This window comes from Ornithodoros turicata, chromosome 3 (assembly GCF_037126465.1).
Source record: "Ornithodoros turicata isolate Travis chromosome 3, ASM3712646v1, whole genome shotgun sequence".
Lineage (NCBI taxonomy): Eukaryota > Metazoa > Arthropoda > Arachnida > Ixodida > Argasidae > Ornithodoros > Ornithodoros turicata.
The window spans coordinates 90753411-90766261 of record NC_088203.1 but is presented as its reverse complement, the minus strand read 5'-3'; positions in this window follow the sequence as shown (position 1 = coordinate 90766261).

The following is a 12851-nucleotide window of genomic DNA, read 5'->3' as shown; positions in this document are numbered from 1 at the left end:
TGCTGCTCTGAAAATCCTCCCAGTGACAGGAGATGATGATCTGGAGGCGGTAGAAACATGCCTGATGACTCCAGAAAACTTTGACGCATTTGTATGTTGCTTCTTCTTCAACACAATGACGCTAAGTTCATTCACATTTGGTAAGAAACTTGGACACATACGTGACACATCTCTTTTCTAACAGGTCAGTCACTTGTGGACAACTGGCGGGTCATCTGTGGCAGAGTGCACCCGAAACGTCCTGCGAAAAATGATGACGTTGGACGTAGCGAGTGTAATCTGCTACTCAGGAAAAAATGCGGACAAGCGGACTTTCAAGTCATTGAAAATGTCCGATCTGTTGCATGGTGAGAGCACTGACTTTTCCTAAAGAAATAAGCACCACGTATGTTTCAGAATTGTAGCCAGTCATCAAATGTGGCAGTTGCTATCAGGACGCGCATCTATCAAAACACTGAACCGACGGGAACATCGTAATTTATTGCATGAGTTTCATTATTCTTTTCATTTTCTTCTTGCAGATTATGCCGTCAGTTCATGGACTTAATTTAGTATGTAGGGGCAGTAGTATTCAGTGGTACAAGTAACTCTTTAGATTACATACAGCAATGTTCCGTCTGCATTTCACTTTGCTGTTCTAAGAATATCTATTGGAAACATACTTCAGTGACAGTGATGCTTTTACACCAAAATAAGTGATGTTTAGGTCCAGTTGTTCTACATAACTCCATGTTATTGGATCAAAGCACTTGTCACACGCACATTGCTTCCCACAACAGCACTCAGGGTCGTACGTGGCTATGAATGCATCGCCTGCGCAAAAATTTGTATTAGATATGCAAAGAACGAAGAAGTTGGAGGCCCTCTTGTGGTTTGTTTCGTGCCCGGACTCAGGCATTCTCAGCATTAATAAAAAACAATTGAAAAGAGTTAAAATGCTAATATCATTAGTTTCATTACTGGGCAGCGGCTTGCTATTAGGGGCGGAGCTCCTGGGGTCCTGACACCTTCAAAATTCCCAACTTTAACATAGGGTCTAACGGGCAGATACTCAATACACACTGCATGTGCTGCCTCATAAGGGGCCCTCCTCTCAGAAAAATCCTGCGTTGCTTCCGATATGAGCTTCGAGCTCTGCTTTCCGAGTGCGTACTTGTCACAAGCAGGAAATTATTCTCGTACTTTGAAGTCATATTCAGTGTCACGGAATATGAGAGCCATTATATGATTTTTCGCTACAATAGGTATCTCACTTTTCAGCTTGTGTCCGCAAGCTATTTCCGTCAGCCGGGGACACAGAAATCGCAACTGCAGCACGGAACTTCTTCAGGTTTGCACCAGCGGTGGTAAAAAAGAGGCAGCGGTAAGTCATTATAAGGGGCTTCCTGTGCTGCCTTGTCTGGTTCATCTTGGGTGTTGACATAAGAGCTTACATGTAGTGTTGTGCTATTCAATGCCTATAAATGTCCTTTAGCTTTCTATAGCTTTTTAGCATTTTATGTGCAGTTGTTAAGTTAGTCACCTTGTGGTTTTTACAAGTTCACACTGAGTGAGTTCACTGAGTTTATCTTCTTGCATCATGTTTCAGTGAGGCGGTAACTTTGTAGTCATCCATTCTACAGATGAATTGGCGCATTACGGCCAGAGTACATGCTGCGCAATTAAAATCCCAATCATTATCATCGTCATCATGATATATGTGGTAGTTGCTTGAGCTGTATATATGAAACAGATAATTATATATTCCAGGGGTGAGAATGCTGATGTGGCTGACTTTCGAGATGTATGAGAAGAAGGCAGCCGAGGATTCACATGAACTCCCTTGACACAAAATATTCTGAATCTTGTACATAAATAAACACGCATAAAAACATCATTGATTTTCTTCGTGAATGTCCAATTACACATTATAGATGGTGTGTCAAGAACATAACATGTAATTAACTTTACAGAAACATTCTAATGAAGAAATGTAGAACAAGAACTATACATGAATTACAATGGGATTAGGTGATTCACCGCAACAATTGCAGTACCCTACCTCAGTGCATGTGAAGAAATGTAGAGAGTTCTATTGAACCATGTAAAGAAAATGTATAAACATGTGCTGAAGGGCAACGTCGAACAAACGTAGAAAGGTGTACTGAATGGCACCATAGAAAAAATGTAGAAAGGTGTACAGGGAAACAACGTAGAAAAGAGACATATCTCGAATGCTGAATCAATGTGAAAACAACGTTGGTATACGTAGAAATTTTGTAGCAAATTCACTGTTGATTCTACTATTTTACAACGCGACATTTTCTACGCCTAATCTACGTTGTTTGCTGACATAGATTCTACAGTGCTACTGTAGAACATTCAACGTTTTGTTAACGTAGATTCTACATATCGATGTTGACTGGCGGTAACGCACTACTTTGTAACGCGTTACTCCCCACCTATACGCTGCAGTCACGTCACTGGAGGCATTCCGGTTCAAAGTGGCACCACAGTCCCGTGCCGCTGTCAGTTTTGGAGGCGTTACTATATGGCAGATTTACCGAGCAGGTTACGAATAAGGTTTTTAAATATAGATATACCGGGTGTTTGACGAAGGTGCCCCGGCTGAATAATTCGTAAAAATTCGTAAACAGGTGGTGTTATCGAAAAGATTTCTTCTTAATGATCATCTCTGGGACATCGGCCAAGAGCTGAGCAGTGAGCTGCTAATTTGCGTACGTTCATTAATTCAATAAAACTACGAACTTTTGAATTTTACTTCGGACGATAGTTTCTTCGGACTTTGAAATTTACTTCGGAGATAATGCGGAGAATCGATGTCATGGCACACGCCTGGAAACAGGATGGCGCATGGGCGCGCGTCATCGGAAACGCTCACTGTGTGATCGAATGAAATGAATAACAACTTATTTCTTTCGGAAAATTTACTGTGCTCAGAATAGAAGATGCGAAGAGGATTGAAATAATTAACGGTGGTAATCGCGAAACCATTGTAATGAGTTTTTAAATAATAACAAAACAATGCTTTCATGGTGTAGCATATCGCGTTTCTCGGGAGTTTCTCCGAAGAACAGCCAATTAGTACACACACAAATTTTTTTGTGTGCATGCTGGCACACAGTGCAGGGAGTCACCTTGAAGGCTTTCTATTACTGGTGTAGTAAATGATGATCAGAGCTAGACAAATTCACCATGACCCTTGTCCTCACTTCAGTTTTCGTCAGTAGAGGTTCGCCCCTACCTCGACTGCACGTTCCCGAAATTTGCCTCTCCCACCTTTCGTAAATCGCATTTTGATTTTTTTTTGCCCCACATCAATCGTTTTTCTGAAAATTTTTCTCATCTGGATTGCTTCACCTTAATTTAATTTTGGAAGTTTAGGAGAGGTGAGAGACGACCGGTTCGCACGTGCTAACCTGCCACGCGCCATCGGGATATCATCGATTCTTCGCAATCCCTCAGACACGGTCGCCCAAAACAAACGCGCGCAGCGTTGATAACGCCAGCCTGATTGCGCACTCTTCGGCACGCCACAGCGAACACCCCTCCGACTAGAATGGAAATGTCAAAACCTCCTCGCTCTTTATTTCCACTAGATGCCGCCAGGGTGGCTCCTCCCTTGCTCCGCTGGTCGACGCGGCGTTCCAGTTAACTCTGCTTCGAGCTGTACATGTGTCAATACAGTCTAATAAATTGGTTCCCGCTGCGTCTGTTCTCAACCCTTCTTCACTGCTTCTATTATGTGCCCCAAGCTCGTTCTTCGCAAGTGCAATATTTGCAGTGAGATAGGGCTATTGTCAGCCTCGTCAGCGAACACACCCTTGATATCCAGATAGGATATGGTTCCACTTCTTGTAATTTACAGGTTTGAGATATTATAAATATGGATGAATAGGTTATACCGTTACCTATAGTTGACAATTGCATGAACTTACTTATGTGCATGGACTCACATTGTTTCTCCTCATTTATGTTATAGATATAGATTTTATATCGCTACGTATAATTTACATTTGTATAAATATCGTATTTCTGTGTACATCCTCATTCAGAGACCTGCAGATAGGAGGATATAGATAGTAGTATAGGACAGCAGTGTGGAAATGAAAGTAGACGCACTCAGCGTCCTGCAGTTTGTGTGTTCTTAATCGCATAACACAGTTCACAACAAAAACTGAGCTCACGGAGTAACACCGTATACATTCATCATAAAATGACACAGGAGCCGATGGTAGGTGCCGACTGTGAGGATCCGGAACCACATATCACGAGGAATGACAAAGGGTGGAAGGTCGCAGCCGTAGTGCTTGACATTTCGAATTAATTGGACTCCGTGAAGGCGGTTGTGGCGAGGACGTAACTATAATGCAACCCAACCGAAGAAATGGTAGAGGTTATCCAACATCTACCATTAGGGTGCGAGGCTCGCGCTTGATATTCAGTACTGTAATCATGCTCTACATATCAATGAACAGTTCGCGTGTTGAGACGCCAGCTCGAAACATTTCGTGGTTTAACTATTATTGATAAAATTCGAAAGAAAAAAAAATGCTGAGGTTTGTTGTGCATGGGCGTGCATCTCCTTCCTGAAGGCGGTAACACGTGTTCTCTATGACGGGAAAAGTCGCTGCATATTTTTCTTATGCTTGGGTTAGGACGTTTATCCTCCTGTGTGTTTTAAGTCTCTTTGAACTTGTGGCGGTCAGATGGAAACCCTGGAACATCGCGGCGGTGCAAGGGCTCGCCGTTGTTGGCCACATGGATGTGGGCAACGTCCTAACGCCCTGGGGAATATGCGTCCTGGGCCGACTTCCAAGAGAACTGTGCTGATATATGTCTGAATGCGTCTGAGGAAAACCTAGGAAAAAGCCCAGACATCACAGCCGGCACCGGGATTCGAACCCGGGAACCTCCCAGTCTCCCATCAATGTAGCGGCGAAATGACATCGCTGGACAAACAACCATTCACATTTTCTCGTGCGTCTTGTACGTGTATTCAGAACATTTGATTTCGAATTCTGCATTGCAAATTGGAGAAGATCGATAAGGAACAGGAACTTTTTAACTCAATTAGACAGGTGAACGGCGGGATGAGGAAAGCGTACTACCTAGTAGATCGGAAGCACTATGTGAAAACGGCAAAGGAGGCTGTCAAATGAGAGATCAATAACTTGATGTCAGCCACCTCAAAGGAACCAAGCGATTTGCTTATTTTGTTTTCGAAACCCTTATTGCGAACACCCTCGATCCACTAAAACTCCCTGATAAGGGGAGGTGTCAAACGAAAGATCAACAACGTGATGTCAGTCACTTCAAAGGAACCAAGCAAGTGGCTGTTGCAACCGAAGGTCCAAATGGTAGCGTGCAGGCAGGGAACCAGGCAGAAGAACGTCTCGGGTAACAAAACAACGTTTAATCACATGTTGAGGCAATGATGACAGCAGAATGTTTCGGGTCCTCTGGATCCCGCGCTTAAATATATTACAATCCGGAAGCTGATGTCACAGTAGCTGATTGTATACAAGTCGAGACGTCAGCTCCGGTCCAAATAGTGCCTGGGAAAGGGGCCAAACTTTCGTTGTTTCATGTCGTCGTGTTCTGAAGTCTGTAGGTCACGATGCCACTCCGTTATTGTCCGAGCCTCCAAGTTCCGGTTAGGTCCGGCTGGTCGACGGGATGAATAGGTCGGTTATCTGATGGTGACCCGTTTTCCCTAATTGTTGTGCTGCTAAGTGTGGAAACGGTTCCACGTGGCATGGCGAATAGAGACGAGTCGCAACAGCATCTCCGCCGCCGGGCTGGTCATCGCTAGAGGTGCAGTTCCTGTCGCTGCTCCGCTCAGTCGATGAGTAAAGTTCTCTGGAGCATTGTGTTTCCTGTAGTGGCTTGTCCAGCAGCTCGCACAAGCTTGCAATCTCCGATGAGTTATCTCTGCTGCGGCTGCCTTTCACTGTCTTTCAGACAAACACGAAGCAAACAAAAGGAAGTACAACGACAGGACAAACATTCATCAAAACATAACCCTAGCACAGACGAGTGCCGGTTCTCCCTGTCGTATACCAGACTTCATTATTACGTGGCAGTACTCGCCCTATGAAATCCCGCAAATCCCAGAATCGTTAATGAGTCCCTTCAGTGGGATGTGCAGCCAAACTACAAAATGAAGCAGGTTTCTCACACAGTTATTCATGCCATTCTGTCATATGCGAAAATTCATACGATTATATACATATTCATATTTACAAACTTTGGAAGCATAACAAGGACTCATCTGTGAAACTAAAAACAGCGACTGAGCCTGTCTGCGTTTCCGTTTTCTCTTAGCTTTCCTATTTACTGGCAAGTGCTACATGACCTGACGAATAGGTCAACGTCTTCCAAACATCCTGGCCAGTAATATCCTTGTGTCAGACGTAGCTTTGTCCTACGTACCCCAAAATGCCCTGCGTTAGGGTCACAGTGAGCTAAATGTAGCTGCTCAGCTCTATACTTTTGCGGGACAACCAGCTGGTCAATTGTCTTCCCCTTTCTGCCTTGAAAGCGCCTGTAGAGCAGGCCAGATTTCACGTAAAACGGAATGTTTTTCGCGGCTAACCCGTCGCTAGCGCCATTGCGCCAATCTTTGAGGGAGGGGTCACTCATCTGCTCTGATATCAACGATTCTCTATCTACACTGTGGAGACTAGAGACAACACCTTGATAAGTTGAGGAAGGTACAGTGTTCGCGCTCCGCCTTGCGTGTGTTGCGTCATTTCTTCTTTCACGAAATAACGTCTGTTCAGTTTTTACCATATCAGCCGTGCTGCCGCTCTCGTCGTTCACGACACCCAACCCTTCTATATTTTGCGATGTCGCCAAGTCGCATGAATTACGTTGATCATTGTGATATTTTGATATCGTCCTCCGTCGCCTCGGTTTCGAATGTTGTAGCGCCTCGCTCACCTCCCTCGAAAAACACTGCCCTCGTTTCCTTAATATTTGGTCTGACTTGTTCGAAAAGAGGTATCTGTAATGTTGCGGAAGGTTGACTGACACGACCGCTTCAGTGACTAGCTCGCCAAACGGGCCTTCTATCTTTACCCTTGCAAGAGGGAGTCGTACGCTGCGCTTTTGTGCCACTTGCTTTATGTTAGCGCTTCGGCCTGTGTAGTCCGCTGCCTTCACATAATCCGGATGGACCATGTCTACAGTCGCTGCAGAATCACGGAGGATCTCGCATGGCCGGCCGTTCACAATCATTCTTCGCACGTACGGTTCTAACAATTTCCCATCTTGGGCGCTACCACTGACATACGCAAACGCGACTTCGTTTGGACAATTGGCTGCATAATGACCCGGTTCGTTGCAGTTGTAGCACACCCTGGGTTTCCTAGCTTCAAATATCCTGTCACTTTCCGGCTTTGGTTTGTCCACATTTTCCCCTTTTTGGGTCGCTACGTCGAGGATGCTTTCCTCTTTGTTTAGCGTCCCCCGTGTCTCGTCTTTAAGCCGTTCCACTTTCTTGAAGTGTTCCCCTTTGTACTCCCTACCGTTTTTGGGTCGACTGCTTTGGTCCTCTCTCAAACCCCTTCTCGTCGTGTACTCTTCTGCCAGCTCTGCGGCTTTTTGAATATCAAGTTCCTCTAACCTATCCTGAATCCAGAACTTCGCTGGTTCAGAAAGACAACGAAAAAACTGCTCTAGCGCGACGCATTCTATGACCTTTCCGTGGTCCCCATAAGCCTCGGCGCTTTTCAGCCATTCCACTAGATTAGCTTTCATATTGTAAGCAAACTCAGGGAAGGATTCGTTTACCTTTTTAGACGCGTTACGGAATCGTTGTCTGAAGGCCTCCGTTGACAACCGGTACTTTTTGAGGAGCGCGGCTTTCACTTCTCATAGTCTTCCGCGTCCCGTTTGCTTAGTCGAGCAATAACATCGGCTGCCTCACACGGGAGGAGCGTTAACAACTTTTGCGACCAAGACTCGCGTGAAAATCCGACTTTTTCACATGTCCTCTCGAAATTTACGAGGAATAGACCTATATCCTCTCTTAACTTGAAAGGCTGCATGAGGTCTTTCATCTTGAATTTTTCTGCCCCTGTCTCACTAGACGGGGTGTGAACACGACTGGCACTCTCAGCTTCGAGTCTCTTCATTTCTAGCTCAAGCCTCTTTACTTCTAGTTCATGTGCCCTTTGTTTGTCTTCTGCCCTTTGTCTCTCTTCCCGTTCGTTTTTTTCTGCCCTTAGTCTCTCTTCCCGTTCGTTCTGTTCTGCCTCCCGTTCCCGCCTTTCCACAATCAACTCCCAACATTCTAGAAGCTCACTGTCCTCTGCATCTGTCTCACGGATGAGTTCTATAATATGGGGTTTTCTTTTTGCCTTTCCTACGCTTATGCCCATTTCCTCGCACACAGCTAACAGATCTGGCACTCGCAACTTGTTTAGATCCATAACGTTCACTGAGTCGGCTGCACTCTGCACTGTATTGTTTTCCTCAAGTAACACTAAGCTTCAAAGGAATCAACAATCTCCAACCGCAGCTAAAATTTCACACAGTCCTATATAGCTAACAGTCTGGCAGACGAATGGAAAGAACCAAACACTCACCCAAACCAGAAGTCATGATCCGACGAAGTCGATCCGACCGCTGCCAACCAGTTGTTGCAACCGAAGGTCCAAATGGTAGCGTGCAGGCAGGGAACCAGGCAGAAGAACGTCTCGGGTAACAAAACAACGTTTAATCACATGTTGAGGCAATGACGACAGCAGAATGTTTCGGGTCCTCTGGATCCCGCGCTTAAATATATTACAATCCGGAAGCTGATGTCACAGTAGCTGATTGTATACAAGTCGAGACGTCAGCTCCGGTCCAAATAGTGCCTGGGAAAGGGGCCAAACTTTCGTTGTTTCATGTCGTCGTGTTCTGAAGTCTGTAGGTCACGATGCCACTCCGTTATTGTCCGAGCCTCCAAGTTCCGGTTAGGTCCGGCTGGTCGACGGGATGAATAGGTCGGTTATCTGATGGTGACCCGTTTTCCCTAATTGTTGTGCTGCTAAGTGTGGAAACGGTTCCACGTGGCATGGCGAATAGAGACGAGTCGCAACATGGCTTATCTTGTTTTCAGCTTTTTCGTCAGCAGTTTCGTCAAGCTGAAACACAATCGAGGTACGCGAGAAAGACACGGACTTGACGGACACATATGCGGCGTTCAACTGAAGCTGTCGTTTATTACAAAACACGCCCCAGCAAGAGGCTATTCCCCATTACCAAAATATCCAGTGAGGAAAGTGGCCTCGGTTTAAGAAAGATTGAGATATTTATGGCTGACATTGTTTGTCCCTTTCAGCACCTATATCTTGGGTCATCTGCGGCGACTCTAGACCAGGATTAAGGACCTTGCAAGCAGGGGTGGGTTCCGCAGGCCCCGTTTCTCTGATACATGGCGCTATTATAATTTACCACTAACGTGCTGCGAAGAAAAATGACAATGGCCCGTGGTTTCACCAACGCTGGTAAACGCCGAACTTAGATCGAGGGTCGCTAAAACTTGATGTTAACACTCAATTCTCTTTGTACAAATGTTCGTTGGTGACGCGATGAAGGTTTAAACCCCTATAGTTAAGCATAGTTAAACAGAAGGTAAGGAAGTGTTGATCTCGGTTCAAATGTTAATCGGCGTTGGTGAAAGCGGGCCAATATCGTGCAATGTATTCCTCGACAGATATGCAAACGTGCACAGACGGGTTCGCGTATGAATGCGTGAGTGGGTGCACAAACATGTAATGCTTGATTCACACATGCGTTTTTTGAACGCGTTTCGCGTTCCCGGCTCCGCGAAACGCGAGGCGCGGTGCGTTTCCAGCCGCTTTTCGAGAACCGCTCCGTGCTGCAGCTTCGGAGGGTAGAAACGCGAACGCTTTTCATCCAGCCAATCGGAGCACTCGGAGGGGTGGAGGTGGCTTCCTTTTGGCGCCGACGGGCAATGGCGGGCCTCCCGATACCGCGCTGGGATCTTTTGTCATTTGTGCGTGTGTATGTGTTTGGTGCTTCCGCGTGAGTAAATTCCTTGTCACCAATAGTTGTTTGGTGTCTGAGCTGTCAATGATGAGCTGGGAATTTGCGCAAACCACGGAATCGATGAAAATAAATACGACTTGTGTGTAACCGTGTGTTGGTCGTCGGTAGTTAAACATGTGTCTCGTTTCTTCTGCCGTTCTTTCTCTGCTATTGTGTCGCGTTTGTCGTTCCAACGATTGATGATTCCAGCAGACATGCTTCACGATAATTTTAAAATGGAGAACATGCTTCACAATGTAAATTTTGAGCAAGAGAGCTGGAAGTGTCGGTACGATCTTGACGTAGCAACAACAACGAAGCGCGTTTTTAGTATGGCGGCTCGGCTATGTGTGACAGGCCCCTCTCGGCGGCGCCGCGAATGCTGAGGCGGCGCCGCTTTTTGAACCGCATGTGTGAATGAGCCTTAAGAGTGTAGCCTGCCCGTATCAATTATTGAGGCTCCCCAATTCACGAGAGGGTCGCCGTTCCAATGTGGTGCAAAGGTAACATCCCTGACCGGTAATCAAGAGGGTCCAGGTTCAACCCCTGGCGCTGGCACTCATTAGCTTTTTCGTGAATTACTTGTTGAATGTATTCCTGGACATACCGGCATACCCACAACGAAGCAGCGGATGCAGCATCGTCCCGACCGCATACCGGTGCCGCACGGGACGTCCGGTGTACTTCACTTGCTCAGACTCTCGGGTAAAGCTCTCAACGCTGAGCAGGAGCATTTGGCGCAGGTTCATTTTGTCTTCGTGGAACAGCAAGCGGAACGACACTGACTGGGGTAGATGCAAGTCTGGCACATGCTGCACCTGCATCGCACTATCCCACTAATTCCGGCTCAACGTCTCCTACAGAGGACAACAACAGCAACAATAAATGAAGGAGAAGTGATGATGACATTGGATGTCGTGATGATGACGCTTGTTCCCTAAGAGTGGGAAAACAGTCCCCCTCAACTGTCCTGCGTGTGGTATTGTTGAGAATATGGTTCATAATAGAGAGTTTTAGCAGACCGTTGATAACGTGGCTAGCGTCGAACCGTATCAACCGGAACAAATCAGTGGACAAGATTCTGAGTCACGCACCACTGGGATTGGTTCCGATAGGCACGATAACCTTATTAACGGTATACTAAAACTCACTATTGTCATGCAAACGCTATAGCACAGTCCGCCGCCTTTTGTAGCTGGATTTGGACAGCCAACTGTATAGTGTTCCTAAAGCACTCGGGCCCTGGCTTGCTCAATTCAGACATCGGGTGTTCGGCACTGTTATAAAATACTTCCGCGACGTCGAAGTGGACAAAAAGTTATGACGTGCAAGACAGTGGATAGTATAGCGGCGACCCATCTTGCACACCCTACTTGTACAGTGCTGAACAGAAGTTTACGGAACATGCTCCGGCACATTCCTTCCTCAGGGTGACACTCTAGCAGCGAATGGTAAAGTAAGTACTTACAAACAGGTGATTGGGTTACCTAGACACACGTCTGTAAGTCCGTACCGTCCCATTCGCTGCTAGGGTGTCACCCTGAGAAAGGGATGCACCGGAGCGTGTTCCGTACAGGGTGTCGAACCGAAACGTTCTTCGTTCCGGTTCTATCATAAATGGTCCGGTACCGGTTCTGCTCCGGAACAAAAACATAACGGATGATACCGGTTTTAACCTGTTCCGCTTCTGGTGGGCATATTCATTCCCAGAAAAAAATCAACGTTGCAAAATGTAAACCCGTTTATTCCGCATACACGGTATTTAATATTAATAAGCAGCTGTGAAATTGGTAGATCCTGGTTCCTGCAGGTGACTGTCTGTTCAAATAGGCTTTCTAATTTCTTGAAGCGCATGACACAGACGGACTTGTTTGTCGTGATGTCATACGTAAAGTACTTTCTTGCTGGATTGGTGCGATCGTATCCCATCGGAATGTCTGTTGCTGCTTCCTAGCCAGTAAGCACCACCGCACGAGTACGACGCAAATTATGGTGAGCTAGAAGCTTCTTCTACACACCAGTGCCACCTGTCGGCGGGCCCGTCGGCACGACCCGTTTGCAACCGCCGTTCAACACACCAGTCCTTCTAGCTCACCATACGCAAATCGAAGAACACCTTCACTCAGAAACGCGCTCGACGGCTCCGTTTCATTTTCTTCGTGTCCTGTCCACAAAAGAGGCGCCACTTCGCACGCGCTTGCTCTTGCGGATACGTAAATGTATTCAACTTGGCTGCTCTCAAACAAGGGACGCGTTGCGTGGCATTACCGATAGAGTAGCCGTTACGTAGCCCCCTTGGATCGCTGTTTAGTTGAGGAGAGTTTTGCCGGATGAAATTAAAACGAACACTACGGCACATTGGTAGAGAGTCACAACCGGTCACATTTACCTCTAAGTCAATGTGCGCGAACGATAAAACGTAACAAAGGGAGCCTATGGGTCATGGTATACCGACATACATTCCACCGTAACCGTAACCCTCGTAAATTATGCATGACATGACTTCAGAACACACGACGTCAGTTTCATTTGCCTATTCGTAGTCCAAACCAAAGTTTTTTTTCTTGGATCGAGAACCGTGAAATAAATTTTTCGGTTTCCCTCCTGAGCGAAAAAAACGTATATGGTTTCGATTTCGTTCCGGTTCGCACCAAAGTAGCGTTTTTTTGTTTTTTTTTTCGGTTCGCTCCGACACCCTGGTTCCGTAAACTTTTGTCCAGCACTGTACTTTACCCATCTCATAATCATTTTTGACTGGTACGTTCCATACGCTGCCATAACATCGACATCCTCTCCAACCCTTTGTG